This window comes from Polyodon spathula, chromosome 17, assembly GCF_017654505.1.
Source record: "Polyodon spathula isolate WHYD16114869_AA chromosome 17, ASM1765450v1, whole genome shotgun sequence".
Taxonomy (NCBI): domain Eukaryota; kingdom Metazoa; phylum Chordata; class Actinopteri; order Acipenseriformes; family Polyodontidae; genus Polyodon; species Polyodon spathula.
Window position 1 is genome coordinate 7,083,675 of NC_054550.1, and position 20,098 is coordinate 7,103,772.

The 20,098-nt window shown below is 35.0% G+C and overlaps 1 protein-coding gene across 4 annotated transcripts in view; it reads right to left on the reverse strand.

The window, feature by feature from the left end:
* sox6 (SRY-box transcription factor 6) overlaps positions 1-19,134 on the reverse strand; it is a 156,287-nt gene extending 137,153 nt beyond the window's left edge. For 3 of the 4 annotated variants that reach the window (XM_041275414.1, XM_041275415.1, XM_041275411.1), the window contains exon 1: positions 17,552-17,637. The gene's annotated coding sequence lies outside the window, so the exon portion shown is untranslated. Of the gene's footprint in view, positions 1-17,551; positions 17,638-18,832 lie in introns of those variants that run through there. The other variant, XM_041275413.1, reaches the window with a different exon arrangement.
* Between the last annotated feature and the right edge of the window lie 964 nt (positions 19,135-20,098).

Here is a 20,098-nt window from a genome sequence, read left to right on the forward strand (position 1 = left end):
AGAGTTGACAGCCAGCTGCAGACTGCTGTACCACGGTGGAACCAGCCAGGTTGAAAACAACCAGCAACGTCCCTGTGAAGTGCACAGGTACATAACGAGCACAAAAAATACAAAGCAAATGCATAAATGAGTTCCACTGCTATCGGACACCTGGACTGCATTATGAAACTCTGCTTTAATTATGCAGTATGTAACATGGGAGGAACAGCTTTCAATATATATATATATATATATATATATATATATATATATATATATATATATATATATATATATATATATATATATATATATATATATATATATATAATATATTTAGTATATATATAGCTATAATAGGTAAAGTAATATTCCAAGTATTTCTGTTCTAAGACTCTATTATTATGTATCATATTATTAATAATATATTAATAATCATGTGAAAATTTCCGGGGAATAGAGAAAGTTATATCGGCATTGTCGTTTATTAGGTACAATGCAAACTCATGGTTCAGAGTAACTGAGCTGTCTGGATTGGGCGTAACTTCATGTGAAAGTCTGATAAAAGAGAATCAATTCAATAACAACAACATAGCGCCTTATGTGCAAAGCAATTGACCATTTTTCCCCGTGGTTTTATTATAAAAATTATTACATTCATAATTACCGTATAATTTTATTACAAGAACTACACAGTTGTATTTCGATTTTAGAAACATACAAATACTCCTTTCAGATGTGACTGTTCAGAGAAACCTTTAAATGATCTGTAACAATTACAAAGTGTAATTACAACAGTGGGTATGTATGAGCTAAGCAGAAATCAAATCAGAACCAAAAACAGTAATAGCTTAAGGTTGAAGTGATTTTAGGCTTTATGTGCTTCCCTAAAGTGAGGCACATCTTTTCAATGTCTAACAGATCTTGGCCATTTAAAGGTGAAAATATCCAGACAGTTTAGGACCAGTCTAGGTCACTTCAAAGCCTGATCTGATCCACCTTCATGGACACCAATGGCATTTATATCAAAGCCTGGCATTTTCCATGTCAAGGACTTGTGTCAGAAGACTTTTAGCCTCCTGCACGCATGTTCAGATGTCCATCTTTTATTTTCCCGATTTAGTGACCGTCTCATGGAATGGAAGAAAACAGGGTTTTGCTGGTTAAACTATGTTACTTTGAACCATGATACAAAACAGTTTCATTCATTCATTTGTTCTATTCAGATTTTTTTTGTATTTTTCTTGTTTAACTGAATCAGGTGAAAATGTGCTGCGAAACGTTATATATAAAACAAAACCAATAGGTTGTTTAAATTGATTGTCAGAGTGGGAATAAACAGGGTTATATGGCCAAAAGATTATTTTTTTTTGAAGAGCTGCTGACACGGTTTTCAGCAAAATCTTTACAAAGCAACTGAGTGGCCTGCAAAAAATGCTGCAAATTGACTGTTAGATTAAAATTAAATACATTATACAAATTAGATATCAATTTACAGTCTGCATACAAAAGGTGCTTCAGGCATTTAATATTGTTGAAGCTGTAGCTATATTCAGCAGATCGGCACATCAGTTTAGATACAGAGTTTGAAAAGTCAGCTACACCGTCGCCCAGGGCAAGCAACAGGAGCTCTGATTCAAGCTGTAGGTAGCCTGAATTATTAACTACACATAAAGGCTGTTACAAAACTAATAGCATGTAATTTGAAGAAAATAGGACTTTGGTTAAATATAATACCACGTGGCCCTTTGTCACATTTGTATAAAAAAGTAAGTGTGAAGCTTGCTTAATTTTACCAGTACAATCAAGTTTGGACTACTTTTTGCCGGCTGTTTTTTGTTTTCTTTCTTAGAACTAACAGCTGTGGCATTATTACAAGGAGATTGCTTTATGTTATCATATGATTAAACCGCAGATCCATGCTGTATGCTGCACATGCTTTCATCGCTGAGAAGGGTTCTCAATAACAAAGGCTCATGATGCTGTGACGATACACTAATTATTTGGGAGCTGTGCACTTTCAGTGGCATGCAAAAAGTCACAACATCACAAGGATGGAAATTTAAAAAAAAAATTGTAAAAAAAATCAATGTATCATTGTGCTATTTGACAAAAAAACCATTGTAGCTCCTAACACACTGTCATAGCCACCCTTTCAAAATAGGAACAAAAATGTAGGATTACCCCTACTGACAGCTGTAAAATTGTTACAGATGCATATCCACTTGTGTTTTGCGACAGCAATTAACTGGCAAGCACTATCTGCATTACTGCAGCAAATTAAGTTCTTCACTTTTGTTAAAAGAAATCCATGGTGTCCTTTAATTACTGTATATATGTCCGTAAATGTGCTTCAACACAGGTGTGAATTGTTCTTTATACTTTCAGTCAAAAACACCTTTCCTGTCAGTTATTATGAAATCTAATCATGTCTGCAGGGCAGTGTCACATGGAAGTCATGCGCATGGCATATTCCCTTTATTTACCAAGTAAAAGGTCTCCGAGCTAATAGTAAAGTAATGGTGTGTTCTTTGAACTAACTCATTAAACATTAAGGCTTTTGTCACAGGTAAAGTTTCTTCATTCTTTAATATAACAGTAAATGACCATAAAGATGAACAACCTAATTCTGAACTGCTTCCTCCTCTCTTCCTACTATTACTACTAATAATGTTAGTATAAATTTGATCCAAAATCAATCTGTGTGTTTAAGCTTATGCAGATACCACCAATGTGCATTTAAATGCAACTCCTCTCAATAACTGAAAGACTTCCGTCAGTAGCAACATGTAATTGTCTCTTGACTTATGAACTAAGTGATGTCACTATAAAGGTCCTGGTTACAAAGCATCTGTATTCAAATGACAGAGCTATTTTAAGCAGAGCTCAATGTGGATATCTGAGTGCTGTATGTCAATCACATGGTAAATTAAACTAGAATAGAATCAGTTGATCCATAAATGATCAGGTTACAGAGAGCCACATCAGTCTCAGCAAATTATTTGTGTTGTTCTTGTTCAAGCATTAGCAGCACATTCTATATTTCAGTAGTTATTTCACTGAAAAACGATATTTGCAATTCAATTGCAACTTCAACGGTTAACCTTTTCAGAAAAATTTGCCTCTGTAGTCATGCACTTTCTAAGAAAAAACAATGGGAGCTAAAAAGTCTACTTAAATAAAATCCATATTGACATACACCAAGGTGAGTAACAGCTCAAGACTCTTGTAAACTGTAACTGCTGCTTCATTCTGTAAATGCACTTTTTACATAAATCTCGGTGAACAAGCTTTATAACAGAAAATTTGGAGTACTTCATTTCTTTTACAGTAGCTTTCCAGTTATAGAAGGATTTGCAAGACAGATGCTCAGTTTGCAAATTCTAACAACACAATTCAGCTTCTCCCCAACTTCACGCAGCATTCTGTAAATCCACATTGGACCCCATTCTATCCGTTAGTAATGTCTAATATACAAAACAAAGTAAAATTCCCTCTGCAATCTTCAATGTTTTTTTTTTATATTTCTTAATTTTTTCTCCCTTTAGAAACTACAAGAATTGTACTGTACAATACAAGGTAGAAGTAAACAACCTAAAAATGTAAAGTCTACTTCCATGTCTGGGTCAAAAAAAAGGCAGAAAGATGAATAGGTTCCTTCACCTTTACAAGAACAACAAAAGAACCCCTAGTGTGCATTATATAACTGGTATAGGAGGAATAACAAATAAGTGCAGGTGTTTTTGTTTGGTCTTCCTGTTTTACAAATGAAACTGATGGTACAAATAAGATTATTTTCTCATAAATGTGATGACCTCACAAGGTCGTTTCTAAAGAAGAGCAGTGTTCTGACATCACTGCAACTACCAGAGCAGATTTCTCAATTGTCTAGTCTGTATTTAGCAGCTGCAGTGTTTGAATGGCTTTGCTTATTACCTAACTTTTTAAGGAAAACAAATGGAGTGTTTGAGACACTGATCACTGACATAATTGAGTTTAGCATTCTTTTCCAAAAAAAAAGGACTCGAGTTCAAATTATCTCTCCAGTCAGGCAATCAATATGTGAAATGAGGAAAGAAATGCTGCCAGAATATTTTAGAGGTGAATTAAATGAGTAAAAACAGATGATGCATCATTCTTTAAAATACTCTGTACTGTTAGACACATGTTCTTTTTAATGAGACACATACTGGCCCACTTACCACTAATGAAAATGGCACAATAAGTTTTAACAGTGGGGGTTCTAAAACATATTTCATATGGCCAAAGTTTTGGAAATGCAATGGTTTTGTACAGGTAATGCTAAAATCTTCCTTCAACAGGTTTGGGATTTCCCCACGGATAGATGAATTTGTATCATCCATTCAGGACCATTACATATGCTATTTATTTTCTAGTCAATCCTATACTCATTTTTAAAACTATGCTTTGCTGCTAAAACTGCAGTGTTCTTACCTCAAACACTAGGCGGCGCTGTTGCGTCTTAAAGCTCCAGGTTCCCCCACTCATGTTCGATTTTACACTAACACCTATTCTCTTGCTGTCTATCTACTCTAGTGCATTCTTCCATAGTTTAGTGTATTGTGTACCCAACTTATTCAGGACCTTGCTGTAAAGTTTGTCGATATCCACTCAATGTAAACCCAAGGTCTGCTTTCCCTCCCATGTTCTGTTCAATCTGCTTGCCACTATGATACTCTGTAAACAAAATAGACGTGCTCCACTACTGCTTGCAGCAGTGGGAGGTTATATGTTGTTCACGATGCTAGTAAGGGAAACCTGAAGTTCATGGTACATGTACATTCCTTAAAACACTATTTTAATCAGTCAACAATTACCAATAGCACAGATTTACTTAAGCAGAGTATCTCATCAAGCTTATTCACTGCTAATCCCTCATGTGTTTGCCATTCTCCACGGAGCAAAAAGATCGTTCTGGATGAAGTGCTGCGTGCGCCTCTAGTTCAGACAAAATTTACATAGAAAACTGTGGTGAAATCAGGGAACGACATGCTGGATGACTTGGCAGTAATAGGGCATTTTACACCTTAACATTAATTACAACGGAACTGTTACAGCTTTTTATTATTATTATTTTTTATAATAACCCTATTTGTAAGTCAGAACAGGCTTCCTGACATCTTGCTCGCCAAAATCACATCCGATTTGGAAATTGTGTTTTCTCAGGGTGCCGACACCGTGCTACTCTCCAGATCATAATAACATGAGGTTACTATTATCGGCTGTGGAAGCACGACAGGTGGGTCATGTGAGAGGTCACTAGTTTTGTTCTGAGGGCCAGACACATGGTTTTCATTATTCTTTATAGAAACAGCAGCACACTCTGCAAAAACAATAGCATGTGGCTGCAACTACCGCTGTTCATGTTAATAAGCTGGAATCTCCTTAATAATGGGCTTGGCATTCATGGCTTACCGCTGAAAAAGACTGCAAATATACAGGCAAATGTTATTAGGGCAAGACAACACAGATCTTGATAAAAGGATCTTGATAAGGATCGGGTTGGATATGAATGCAATTTATATTGGAATAAACGTAAACCTGGTTGTGACCTTGAATAAGTACAGTAGGACACCTACTTTTTTTTTTTTTTTTTTTTTGGGAGTGCCAGAACCTTTATAAAGCTTCAGCCTAACAGCTAAGGCATGTCAATCGTTTTGATATGAAAACCTTTGTGAAGTAAAAACTTGACCAAACAAAAGTGGTTTCAAACAGAGCGTGTTTAGGCTAAAAAATAAATAAAAAATATTCCATGGGTGATATACACCAAATGTATTCAAAGCTGACCTTTGTTAAAATGTTTTTACATTTCATAATTACAGCCATTTATTTTCATGCCGAAAATAATTTAAAACTAGTAGCGGACATTTCCTGTCAACTTAAAAGCATTCAAGAAAGATAACCTTTAAGTAAACTGGAAAATTAAACCTTTTGTAACTGTATTGTCCTTTCTGAGATTGTCACCAGGAGAAAATAATAAGTAGCCATAAAATTATATGGAATTACAGCTCTTTATTAAAACCTTTCAGTGCATAAAAAATATTGGCTTATATGAAAAGGAGTAACAGCTAGGTTAGGTGCTGAAATTTTGAGGAGGAAGCCAGCTGTCTATGTTAGGTGTTAAGAATAGTTTTACAAATGCTTGATCGCATCACATTTTTATTGTCTGGCCAAGTCACTAATGCAAATAGAAAGAGAAATGAATAATAAACTTTATCTACATTGAAATGGATCATCTTTTTTTTTTTTTTTTTTGTTAAACAGAGAGCAAGTACTTTGAAGTTTTGAAAAAGGCATAAAACTTTGCAAGTCCTTAGGTAAATTTTCATCTGCTAAATTTAAAATGTTAAATAAAATCTTCCGTGAAAAGATTGTCAGTTTGTGTTTTCGTACAAGCATTGGCACAGCCACAAATTAATATAGCAGCTGTGCCAAGCATGTCCTTTTGATGCATTTCCGATGTCCTTTTGGCATTGCTAGAATTGTTATTTAACACCTACAAACACCTAAATGGTGCGGGGAAGTTTCACATGAGGTTTAATTCACAGAAAACTGGGACTTACTCTGGAAGTCCTGAAATGAGGACTAGGGTAAATGCACAGCCTGTTAAAATACCTGGAAAATCACTACAGGGTTTATAGTTAGTCCTTGAGTCACGCATGGTAAACAGCCCATCTAACACAGAGCTCTAGCCTATCGAGACGCATGGTAACACACATCACCGATAAGAAAGGTTAATATTACTGTGCACACTATATGGAATAAAAGACGCTAATGTCTAAATGCAGGCACAGTATGATCAAATCTAGACAACAGGTAATGGATCCAGAGAGCTTTGATGAATACTTAACACAAAACACAAACACACCCTGACAGCAACTGAATAGATTTTTTTAAAAAACAAGAAAAAGGATGCTACTACTTAGCAAAGCTATCCTAAGACATAGCATTTTTTCCCCTGCATCTTTTCTATTCTAACTTGCTGTCAACATAACCCCAGCAATGGCTTTCAAGCTCTTAGCAAGCAGATATACAGCCATACTACAAAAGCTTTTGCCATAATAAATGACTCAAGCTCCCTGATCAAACATCCACAAAATCAAGGACTGAAAAGTGAGAGCTCACCAGTGACCTTTGATAATAAAAATGCCTATTTATCTAGCTGTACCAACCCCATGACTTTCATTACTTTCTATGAAGCAGATACTTCCAAAACTAAATTTGGAAGCTACACCACTTTTAAATCTGTATTACCAGGTCTGATCTTGAAATCTAATGTTTTTATAGACCATACCATCCACTGCTAAAGCTGTGGAACTAAAGCAAATCTATTAATTATTTTTATGATCAGTATTTTTTTTTTTCTCCATAGAACTATATGCTGCGTGTATTGTGTGTCTCTGTTGTTGCAGCATTTCAATTTAAAGCGGTTTCTTCTTTAAAATATAAATACATTTTTCCTTATTTCTAATGAATTTCAATGTGTTGTGCATTTGGATTTAAAGTAGAATATTCAGATTTTCCAAGCTTCTTACCTGGTGTTCATTCTAGCTGTGATTAATATTGGCCGACATTTGCTTTTAAGCAAACGTGCCCAATTCTAGAATGCCAACGTTTTGGCAAAGCTGTAGCTCTTTTTATTTATAACTTGATTCAAGATTTTTTAAAATACCAGACAAGGGAGAGAGGTTGTATTCTTTTAAATCTGGGATGGAGCAGGCGGGTGGTGCAGTCTGACAACGTGAGTGCTCAAACATAGCAGTTTTTGATTTGTTTGTGGTTTGCACTTAGAGCTGCGGCTGGTGGAGAGCCTTTAGTCTAGTCCATTTATCAATAAACAAAGAGTGATTGTGAAGCTGGGTCTGTTTTAAAATGCCATTAACATTATTAGCTTGAACACTTGGCATCCCAGTTTAAGCAGTGCCCTAGTGCCTTGCATTAACTAAAGATATCTTGTCATTGAATTCAAATTGTACAAGACTCGTACAAATTTAACAATTCTGATAAAGGTTTTATTAACCAAGTAATTAGTATGCTAGCTAGTATGTGTACTGTTTTATCAAAACAGTAAAAAAATAAAATAAAAAAAAGGCCACGTTTAGTGCAAGAAAAAAATATTTCTGCTTAACTACTGTCATCATTTCAGCAGCAGCATTTTTCCCTTCACGTGTCCTTTTTCACATTAATGTGTTTTTGGCATTGCCTGTTTCAAGTTTCCACACAAAACTGTAGGGAATCCAATTTCTGCTTAATATTTCACAGCTTTTCCATATAATTTTGAATCCTGCTTTCAGGACCTCATGTGAACAGTTGTGTCACATTCAAAACAGACCCCCTCCCCTTTCCCTCTTCACGCTAGCTCTTGGCTTCACTGGAGACCAAAAATAGGACTGCTGTTCCTGTTTTATGTCCTAAGTTACATACTAAGGTATAGAATGGGACAGTGCAAACACTTACTGCAGCATGTACTGTGGTTTTTCAAATCCATAGGAGCTGCAGCTGAAACCTTGTCATTGTTTCAGGCATTACATTTCTTAAACCCTGCCAATTTCCATTTAATTGTCACTGTTTTAAATTAACGCTGTACATCAAAAAGGGAAGAGAACAGCAGCGTCGAAGGGCAATTTTCTAGCCATGGATGAAGCTGTAATAACATTGCAGTAGGGTTTTGCTTCTCCTTTCTCCCTAATGTTCAATGCAAGTGTGATATACAGGATGTCTGTTAGAATGCAATAGCTGTGATTCACTTCTGACTGAAAGTTATGTAAGTGAAAGGGTCCATTTATGGTCCTGTTTTCCTTCTGTATTGTCTCCAAAAGTAATTATTTAGCATGATGTGGAGGAAAATGCAAGATAGACTTTGATCAACAACCCTGAACTCTTGATTTTCTTGCTTTACAAATCAAATTATGTTTTAAAACTACTTCATTAACAAACAAATCACCTTTCTGTCTCGTATGAGTCAAAATGTCTGAAAACCTGTTTCAGACCACTGAAAAAGGAGGTTGTTAGACTGAAGAAGAAGAAGAAGAAGAAGAAGAAGAAGAAGAAGAAGAAGAAGAAGAAGATTAGTAATTAAGGAAACACTATACCAGATCTTAACTGAATTTTGTCTGGATTGTGATCAATTTACATAGGGAACCAGAATGACAAACCGAAAATTATTAATATATAGGATTAGTACTTTAAAAAAAAAATGAAACTGACAACTTTAAGCTGCAACTGACTGTGCAGTATGAAGCTTTCCATTTTAATTACTGAAACCCATTACAGTATCACCCTTCTCCCCCCACTGGCTCGTAAACTCCACCTTGTCTTGCTTGCAAAGGCTGAAGATTGTCCTACATCCTGGCTAATGATTTAAATCTGACAAGCTTTAGCTTCTCAATTTAGATCTCCAAAACAAACACAAGCCCTTTTTCTTGAGAATTTAGCAGAGGTTGCTTTTTTCTCTCATCCGCTGCAGCTACTGTATCGTTTTAATCTTGAAGATTTTCAATAGACAGTATCAACACTAGTCTATAACTGCCCTGTCAGGCAACCTTTGATGTCACAGCATAATGACTCCTAAAAGAACAGCACCAATACTTAATGTAACATGAAACCAGGGCCCTGCAGAGGGTCTGTCTGCCGTCAGGAACAAACAGTTTCACTGCTGCTATCTGGAGCTGACAAGAGCGAGAACTAGCAGGGTAGCAGCCTCCTCACCAACCTAGCTGTTTAAGCATGAAGACTGTCTATTCCTTGTATGCAACAATACTAACAATTTACTGACATAAAATTCCAGTATACTGTTTTTATTTTACTAAAATATAACATCAGACTCCCCAGGAAGAAAAAAAAACATGTACACTATCCATCTATCTATCTAGCTATATGTATGCATATGTGGCGATATCAGCTTCTAGGGTCAGATAGAGGTTTCTCCTGCATTGTGCTAGTATTTAAAATGCATTTTCAATATTGACTGTACAGGTAGTTGTAAATCTGAGTGACAAATCATGTTATAACAATTAGTGACCCCGAGTCATTTATATATGCAGTAAAGTTTTTGATTTATCATATAGTGACACATTTGCAATGAAGAAAAAAAATAATAATTCAGTGCATACTAGGATCACTGAGATCATCACCACGAACCAAGAACTGCAAGCCCCTACGTTTCAGCTGCTGTTTGAGGTGCTTATGTTGTCTTGACAAATATCAAAGAGGAGGAAAAACATGCACTGTAGATTAGATTATTAAATCACAACTTTGCAGCATAGTTCCACATCTCAAATCAGATTAGGCGGTCAGATCAAGTGAAGCCGTCAGTCACAAATGTATTTTTAATCTTTCATCTTCGTTTTTAGCTTTTGATTTTTCATGTACAGGGTCCAGAATTGCAAAGGTTACACAACCAACTGGTTCTGAACAAAATAAATATTATCTGTCCGTCGAACCCCAGAGAACAATGTCATTAACTCTGGAGATCCATTCAGATGCAAAGAGACAAACGATTCAGCTAAAATCAAACTAAATGAACAGTGAATGGATGTTATCGAAACCCGTAGCATCAGTCTTAGATTTTATTTCAGCACTAAGAGATCTGGAGAGATTGCGCCATTTGTTTTAGTCACCCAAGAGAGTAGGCTGCCTTCCAAACTGCCTATTCTGAATCCCCTTCCATATGTTTTAAATTTGAGGCTTCTCAGTAAGGATTGTTGCCATTTCCTTAAATTCCCTTTAAAGCCTGCAAGGTTATTTTTGATAGGCCATAAATAAATGCTACTGGTGATTTATGAAGTACTAATGCTATTTTTGACTTTTCTACTGTATGCAATATTTAAGATGTTAAAGAGAGGGGATCCTGGTACAGAGATCTATGCTCTCTTGCCTGGCTAACCAGCTGTCTCTAAAGTAAAATAATATAGCAGTTCTGAGTGAGCCCAACTTTTGCTTTTTGAACTGGCTGTACAAAATTAAATTTTAATACAAATGCATTAATATTATTATTTTTCCCCATGGTCTCTTTTTTCTATCCTTGCACTGCACAGGAACCCAGGGGAAAGGATGATCTATAAACCATTCAAGAATCACATATTCCATGGCCACTGAGTTAGTGGCACACAGTGGTCCATAATAATTTTCTTCTTGATCTTCCCTCACAAGTATAACTGTGCAATTCTTGCAGCACCGGGCAATCAACACCCACTAAGCTATGCTTGCTTAAATGAAAGAGTAAAAGAATGTGCACAGAGCGTTGTTTTATTGTTTAGGTAATCCTAAAAATGCAACAGCTGTATTATAAATATCTTTAATTTCAGCCTGACTATCATACATTGTCAGTGTTACAGAACATAGAAATAATCTGTTCATATAATTACTGTAAGCCAACAAATACTTTTACATTTCAAACTTGCATGCAAAAAAAGATTAACTGTCATCCTAGTGGACAGGTTACATGTGCAATAATAATAATAATAATAACAATAATATAATGTATCATCCACTTTTCTTGTAAATGGAATACTAACAGGCAGCAGAAAAAAACATGCGATGCAAAAAAGCCACAAATGAGGGGGGAGCCGAGGAAAAATAACTTCAACTTGAAATGGTTTTGGCTTACCGACAAGTTATCCACAGAAGAGCGTGGACTGGCATAAACATGTGTACAAAATTACAAGTATATTTCTAGAAGTATGCAGGAGGCAACCGCCCGCACACTGCACAGGATCCCAACAACGCTATGCTTCAGTGCTACTACATGCAGTCCAAGCCACTGCATTTTCATTACTGCAAAGCTCCACATATATCAGTTTTGATATGGAAATACTTTCTCATCTTCATATGCACTACAGAAGTCTTTATCTGATCCATATAAAATAAACACAAATCCAGTCCCAATACCTGATCTCACTGGTTAAAAGTACAAAAATGCTCTCCAAAGTTTTCAAAACCAGAAAATGTATACAGTATAAGTAACTTACATATCCTCTCCTCCGAAAAGGACACAAGTCAATAGTGACCCTGAACGCTTTTCACTCGTGGGGTATGATCCATAACTTACTGTCAGAACTCAAATAAAGTGTTCCCAAGGTGTAACCTTCATTAACATATCCAGAAATCATACACAACAAATCTGAGTTTAATTACCAGCAGAAAAAAAGAACCATAAACCAAGTATCTGAAAAGGAAACAAAACAACTAATTCCAATGCTATAAAAAAGCAATGACTATCCTAAAATATGGAACAATACATCTCTCCTTCCATCATGGTTAAATAATGTGCCAAAGTACATAACTATGTTAGATCCTTGTGTACTCCAAATTTTTTACTTTGTTTGCAGCAAGGCTGTAATTAGGGTGTGTAGTTAGGATAAGTAAAGGCTAGCTGATGTGTACTTACTGCGTGGAGAGAAAGACTTCAAATCAAGTTAAAATCTACACATTACACAAACATTCCATCATATGGGTATTGTTTTAATTTAAGAAGGACTCTGATGGTTCTCTGCAACCAAATACTTCTAGTGTGAGATGCATTAGGTTAAAGTTATAGCAAGAACAGTCACACCTGGAGAAAATAACTGACCAGAGCTCCAATGCAGTCTGTGCTTCATGGTCATCAACCAATGTGTAACAGCATTGCAGGGCTACAGTGGCAAACTGCTGCCTTTGGTTTACATACAGTAAGTCATAAAGATTGTGTTTAGTTATACCACCACATCCAAAGTCTTTTCCACCTCTTGAGGGCAACAGTTCTGCCAGCCAGCAAACTTTGACTTGTTATAAGACACTCTGTAATGGTCTGTCACAGTGTCATTGTAACTGCTCAAACCTGAACCAATCTCATTCTCAAGCCCAATTTAAAGAGTCCTAAAACCTGCTGATATTCTATTCGGACATCCTTTACCTTGTGATATTTATTTTCACAGATTACATCAGCAAAAGATAAATATTGACGTACATAAAGTGTGTTTGTCTCACAGTGAAGACATTAGTAAGAACACTTCTATCGACAAATACTTTTTAAAGGGTCCATTGATAATGCATCACTTCGACTAAGAAACAGAAAACTAATCGCACTATTGATAGTAACAACCTCCCTGTGATTCTGTCAGGCTCATCCCACTAACGACTCTCAAGCAGATCCTCAGTGATACACAGTGAGTGTGTTGATCAGGCTCATCCCACTAACGACTCTCAAGCAGATCCTCAGTGATACACAAGAGTGTGTTATCCTGTATATCAACTCAAAGGAAGGAACAGTGCTTTTTAACCAGCATATGTAGGAAAGCTATCCTGATGAGAAACATTTAGGATCTGCGACTTTGAGTATTCATGAATTAACTTGGATCACTAGAATCACAATACTGTGAACTGTAAAACTATTGTACAAAGAAGCATCTGATATCTGACTGGGTCAAGGTTTATTACCTGCTGAAGTTATTGTTTTACACATGTTCACTTAGGATGATGAATGTAAAGAAATACATTTTGTATCAACCGCTGGATGTGAATCACAAAGAGTGTATGGATTCAACCATTTATAAAGGTGATAATTTATCAAAAACACCAATGAGAGAAAAAGATATAATAGCTTTTATTATTCTGGATTAAAACCCAGGAGCAGGTACTCTGCTTCAAAGTCAGTTTCCTCAGAATATGATTTTACCTGCTGTTGTGATTAAAACAAAAAAAGCAGAGTTTATCATTGGGTTTTTTAGTCTACCTTCTCAAACATAATTCTCTATGAAATATAGAAATTTGACAGAAGAGCGAGGGGAGTGCGATAGCAGCTTTGTCAGATTATTGACTAGTTAAGTAATGCTACTGACCAGGTATGTGTGATTGTGTTCCTTATAGTCCAGATTTAAAAGAAATAGCCTAAAAATAATACACATCACATGCTTGTTTATGAAGCAACTTACATTTAGAAAAAAGAATCCTGAAAAAGCAACTATTTTGAAAGGAGTATTTAAAATCAAAATTGCTTCTTTATCATAATTAGTTGTTGTTTATTGTTGTCTGATGTGATTTACTGTTTGATGTGATCTATTGGGCTAAAATCTTAAAAAGGGATTTTTGCATATTAATTCCACAGCCACGTCTAATGTTTTATAGGCTGCTGCATATTTGCAAATTCTAAAAGGTACTGATTTACACATTTACAATAAATGTGGAGTTGCAAAATATATTTGAAAAAATCAAAAGGATAAATGTATTTGACTTATAGCAGGTAATCAGGCAGTAACCCATAACTGTAGTTTCTCAGAAATCTCTGTCACTAAGCAGGCCTGCTGCTGAACTAATTGAAAGAGAATTATTTAAACTTCATTGAATGCTTGAATTTTAGATTGATAAATGCATTCTACTGATGCCAAACAGGCACAGGATGTCCCACGAGGAGGCATTAAAATTCAATTAACTTAAAACCGACATAGAATCTACTTCACTAATCCAACTGATAATTCCCATTGCCATGCATAACATGTAAAAACATTATATAACTGACAAATGTTTGATAAAAAATACAACTTTTCTTGAAATATATATTTATATGATAGCAAAGTATGTTCAGTGGTCAGGATCTCTTGTGTTCACTGCCTCTCCCTAGGCTTTTACTGACAGCGAGATGTTTCAAATATATTTTTAAAAAGTTAATATCCCTGTAGATAAAAACACTGTGGAAGACCTATTTTACCTACTGTTCTGTGCTTTCCCTCATCATTATTTCGACCCATGTAAACATGTAGAAATATATATCTATTTGGATGGATGCGTGAGACAGAAACCCAACTTGATTATCTAATACAGTATGACAGTAGTTTGATTTACAACTAACTATATATATATATATATATATATATATATATATATATATATATATATATATATATATATATATATATATAATTATAACATATATCAATTATCGATATGGCTCAACAGTACCTTATGTCTACAGAGACCTATACTGATGAGACAAAGTAGCACAGTTCTTGCTACTTAATAAACACAATACTGTTATGTTTTAACTACACCAGTGGCTGTGAAGTAGGTGCCAAAAGCAGAATATAAAACACTTGATAAATATTGTCCGTCTTTAATTACATTTTTAATGCCATTTGTCTTTTTTATATGTTAATTTTGTATTTAATTTTCAACTGCATTCTTTAACTTTTACACATTACTGTGCTTTCTATATATATATATATATATATATATATATATATATATATATATATATATATATATATATATTTGCATGAAGTGTTTGTAACATTAACATTATTATAAGCCTATATTGGTGAATACCAGAGGATAGCCACATGCGCTCGGCTATGTCTATAAACAATACAGCCTTGAAATAAGTTATTCACTACTAAAATAAACACTCTAATTAATATATATATTATATATATATATATATATATATATATATATTTATATTATATAGTCCAAAGAATGAAATCCGCTTAGAAGAAATCTTCTTATACATTTTAAAAAATAATCTTAATTTGATGGAATAGGTTTTTGAAATCTTCAGTTAATAACAATACAAAATTATTTTTTAATGGAATGGAAAACAATACAAAATTAAACTAAATGGTTTTATACCAAACTGAAATATACACGTCACATTATATACATAAATGAATTGCACAGAAAAAAATGCAAAGTGCATTATTTTTAAGACAGCAAGGTATCCCCAAAATAATGAAATTGTGCTTTAACACCGACGACTACAAGTCCATTGCTTTAATATTATTAATTATTCAGGGCAGTGTGTTGAAAGTTTGTTTGTCTTTTCAGCTATGTACCTTAGACCTCAGATGTGTTCAGTAATTGTAAAGACAAAATTAATAACTTCTAAAATAACCACGAAGAGTTAAAAAAAAAAAAAAAAAAAAAAAAAAAAAAACCAGTCGAAAGTGCTTGCTAACTGAAAGCGAACTGCAAATCAAAAACGTTACTTCTACTACTGAATGAAACAATCGTCCACTGAAATGTGGCGGTGGTTTCCTTTCTTTACCCTCGACCCATCTATTCTAAAACTGGCTGAGAATGAATAAAGTCTCCTCTATTGAAATCCCAGACACTGCAGCATATCCCTGTATAGCAATCAGGACAATGTGCTGAATTGGCAGTCTAATTATACATGTGCCATTTGGACCTACACTAAGCTCCAGTGCCACCTTACCTTATGAGGGAACTTCAACTCACAGCTAACAGCAACTGTTCAAAACAAAATGCCATTACAGGATCAACTTTACCCCAACACTGGGATCAGACAGGGATTGTTTTACAAACAGCCTTTCTCACTTAAAACAAGAATGTAGCATAAGAAACAAAGTTATTATTACGGACGGGAACACAGCTTAGAAAGAGGGGAAAAACGCGGAGCTGCGTAGACTTACTAAATAGATTATATATTCCACCTGAATTGAAAATTGAATCACTGCCCAAAGTTCTCAAAAAAACACACACACACACACACACACACACATTTTGATTAACTGAACAACAAATGCAGAAAGGGGATATTAAATCCTGATATTTATTTTTTCAGATTTACACTTGAATTTTGTGAATATATATATATATATATATATATATATATATATATATATATATATATATATATATATATATATATATATATATATATATATATTTGTTTCACTGCAAACAGCTTTAAACAAATCTAAGTATTTGATTTGTTTGTCTTTGGCTTAACATGCCTGTTACTGCTTTCCCTTTTAAACATTAAACAACGCGTTTTCACTGTTGTCTACACAGTGCATAGTGGATACCATTTAATTTGAAATTCAATGCAATCGCAACTTAAACATGCCTCTTGTTTTTTTTTTTTTTTTTTTTAATGATAAAACTAGATGAAAAATAAGAAACACTCATAATATTTAAAAAGTGATATCTAAAAAAAAAAACAGGCGGGTATAACGTTATCTGCAAAGGTTCGACTGTCTGTAGTTTTGGGAAACACCCTTAGAGCTGAGCTATCTGAATTCCCCAGACTTTCACACTCACTTTCTCCTGTAAGATCCTTTAGCACCCAGACACAACACCAAATTGTCTTTTCAAATGTACCCTTCAGACCTTTCCCAGCCATCGCTAAACCAGCAGCCCCCTTGTGTGTAAAAAAAAAAAAAACCTCGGAAATTAGATCCATAAAACCCGTGCCACGGTCGTAACATATAGGTACCGAAACCTACTTATCACAAAATAGTGTAACCTACTCAGCCAAAAAACTTTAGAGCACCACTGAAAACTGAATTCCAGTCATATGAGTTGAAAACAAAATAATATAATCATACAAAACCCGAAGCACGTCTATTTTAATTCACACGGCTTTAAGTGTTTAACTAATGAAAGTTTTAGCAATAAAAAAAGCGTACGTGCCCATCTCAGTTGAAATAAAAAGCTTATCTTTATTAACACCTGCCTTGATGAAGATTTGTATTCATTAAATAACACGACCACGACATTATGAATAGCAACATCGAGCGAAAGTGAACTTCGCATTGCCTGTACAGTTTTCAAGACTTACTTTGTCAAGTTCCCTCTTTTCTACTCCCGCTGCAGCGTTTTGTCAGCTCGCAAAGTGAGCCTGTTTTGTCCAGGTTGTGTATTCTCTCTCTCTCTCTCTCTCTCTCTCTCTCTCTCTCTCTCTCTCTCTCTCTCTCTCTCTCTCTCTCTCTCTCTCTCTCTCTCTCTCTCTCTCTCTCTCTCTCTCTCTCTCTCTCTCTCTCTCTCTCTCTCTCTCTCTCTCTCTCTCTCTCTCTCTGTCTCTGTGTGTGTGTGTGTGTGGATCAGCCTCTGGATGATGTTTTATTTTAATTTATGGCTTATGCATTCTTTTAAGGTCAATTTGCCTGACCTCCAGTGGAAGTTAAGTCGGGAGCATTCCAAGACATTGCGCCCGTGCAATTAGGATTTCTATATTTCCCATGAATTAATTAAAATATATTTAACGTATATTATTATCACATTTAACTGTAACAATTACCAGAAAAAAACCTTTCAGAATAACTTTTTTTCCCCGTAATCCCTATATAGACTTATTGAGGTAACGCGCGGTGCATTCCCAATGAATAGTACCGCTCTGTGGACAAAAATGAAATTACTTCCCATAGAAACAGGTCTAAATTTCCAGCACACAGAACAGCATATTCGTAGACTTGAAGAACTGGGGACCAACTTTATTAAATTAATCCAAAAATTTTAAACAACAGATCGAATACAAAGTGTCCCTTACAAACAGGATGGTTACTTTTAAAAGCAAGTGTTTCTTCTCACCAAAGGAATATATATATATATATATATACTATCTCAATATATATATATATATATAGATTATTCTAGATATATAAGATATATATATATATATATATATCATATTAGAACATATGTTTAATGAAAACGGCACATCATTTCACTTTTAATCAGTTCAGTATTTTGTTCCTAGGGGAGCAGATTGGAGTTGCATTAATTATTTTATTTTAATCTAATGTAGCAGTGATACATCTAAAACAGGATACTAACAATTTACTATTGTGAGATTACACTCGTCATGTCTGCAGTTAAACAGCGGAGAAGTCTAGCTAGTTTTTTAACAGCAAAGGGTAAATAAATAGACCCACCTCTGGACGCTTAAATGCCAAACACACACAAGAAAGATCGCAATGGGGAAAATCAGATTTTTGTCATACTACTACTACTACGATTACTATCCACATTATACAAAGCAGAAATCAACAAACACACACAGCAATACACTCTACAATGAGAGAGAGAGACAGGTTTAAAAGAATAAATCATTACTGGTTACCTTACAGAAGCCAGTCTGGCAATGAGAAAAGAACGTCCTTAAGGTATCCGGTTTCGGGATTAATTGATTTATTTTTAATTAAAGAATAACGATTACTGATTTCTGGAAAATAAAACAGAAATAAACTAAAGTCTACTGGTGTTTCCCCGGGCCATGGATAGGGGTTCCCGATCTTTGTACAGAAGTTAAAGTGTCAAGACCGGTATAAGGTTTTATTCTAATCTATATTATCTTTTCTCTCTCTCTCTGAAACAAGTGAAGGCGATGGTTAGTGCTGTCAATCTTGGCGATCAATGTGAGCGGCCATGTCGCAAGTATTCAAAGCATTTCCCGTCGTGCAACATCAGAAAGTGAGTGGCCAGGGCATTGATCTGAGAAGGCAAGGAGGAAGGGCTCCCCCTCCCAGACAACACAGGCAAGAGAGCGAGAGAGCGAGTGAGCGAGAGAGAAAAGGACATAGAAAGAAATAAAGCTAGCACCAGAAAGAAAGAAAGAAAAAGCAGTGAGTGAACCAGAGAAAACTGAAACACAGGTCGGCTTGGCACCAGTGTTGCCAACGTAAGTAAAAGAACTCATTCCAAGACACAGCTGAAACAGACAGTGAGCTGCGTGCTGTTTACACACAATAACAACGAGGCATTAAAACCCATGTTTGGGCTACAAAATATGAAAAATAAAAAGTGTTAAAAAATACGTAAAGACGACGGGAATGTATAAGGTCTTAAAGCTAGAGCATAAACAGATAATCGATTCCATACCATCCTGTAAAAGATGAATAGGTACATAAAAGAGGAAGCTTTATTCTTGTGGCTAAATGATCATAGACGTTCGTGGGCGAGACAGCAGAATGCAAAATCAGATGAGATCGATATATTGTACACATTGATTAGAACTTGGCAGGCCTACAGTTCAAGTGAGAAAACAGTGACCAAAAAAAAAAAGTGAAATGTTTTGTTAAATAGGAGGATAGATGTTACACTGAACCTCATTGGGTAATGTTGGGAAATGTGACAAGCAGCAAGCAGGTAAAGGTGTGAAGTCACCAAGCTCATAAAAAAAAAAAAAAAATAAATAAAAAACTACTGAAATCTACTTAAAAAGCAGCCGGGGATTCTTGAAGATCTGAGAAATTAAATGCATCTAATATAAGGCATTAATTATACTACTACTACTACTAATAATAATAATAATAATAATAATAATAATAATAATAATAATAATAATAATACCATTATAAATAACCAAATAGGCATAAACTTCACTGTA